This window comes from Parasteatoda tepidariorum, chromosome 6 (assembly GCF_043381705.1).
Source record: "Parasteatoda tepidariorum isolate YZ-2023 chromosome 6, CAS_Ptep_4.0, whole genome shotgun sequence".
NCBI lineage: Eukaryota > Metazoa > Arthropoda > Arachnida > Araneae > Theridiidae > Parasteatoda > Parasteatoda tepidariorum.
Window position 1 is genome coordinate 88066081 of NC_092209.1, and position 1085 is coordinate 88067165.

The window sequence follows — 1085 nt, forward strand, 5'->3', positions numbered from 1 at the left end:
ACATAGGTGTTAAACGAGTCTGAACCGAGAAAAGTGCTATTGTTCTTAAACTAAGTTATTTTTTTCAGTTATGTATATAAATATTAATAATATTGAGTTTGGATGAAATTATGTGAAGTTAAAAAGCGTTAAATACATTGTTTGTTTTGAAACTAATGCATCTCTAAAATCTAACAACTAAACATCAAGCTAAAAATAAGCATTTTGATAAAATAAAAAGATCTAGTTAGCTTCAGTCTTTATATATTGTTGTATATATGTAAATAGTTATATTTCTTTGTATTTATTTTATGAGAAGTTAAATTATAGTATTTATTTACATTCTAATTTTATTTTGAATATTTTAGTTTGATATCTGAATTGAGTTAGTTACAAGTGAATTGTCCACTAATGTTTACCGCAAGAGTAAAAATAATTTAGAAATTTTAAGTTTCAAAGTTAAATATTGTACATCATTTCTAAAGTGAAAATTGTATGTTGCAGTAAATTTGACAATTAGAGAATTTAGTTTTAAAAGTGAATTGTTTTGATAATAACATAATACATTGGTTTAAACCTAATAATAAGTAAGTAATAATAAGCAGGGTTTGAAAAAACCCAGGTATTTTATAAAAAACCCAACCTGCCTGGGTTTTATTGAAAAAACCCGTGGAAAATTGGGTTTTTTCATTTAGTGCTCATAAATTTTAAGTTTTACTGTGCAAATATTTTTATTAAAAAGTGTTGTATAAGCTTAAAAATAGAAATAAATCCAAAAAGTTATTTTAATTTTGTTATATGTATTTTATATTAAGTTTAAATAACGCATTATCACTAATACATATTTGAATCTTTATTGTAAGTACATAAAGTTTCACAATTTTTAGCTCAAGCATTATAAAATATAAATGCAGTAATATAAAAGGAACAAGTTTATTAATCTTTTTGTTTTCACACACATTTATTTACTATATTTATTAAACATATGGATATTACCTATTATAAAATTATAATCTGTAAATATTTATAATCAGTAAAAACTAAAATTTCATCTGACTTGAGTTAAATAAAAAACTGAAATAAATATTTAATGGTCTTACATGTTT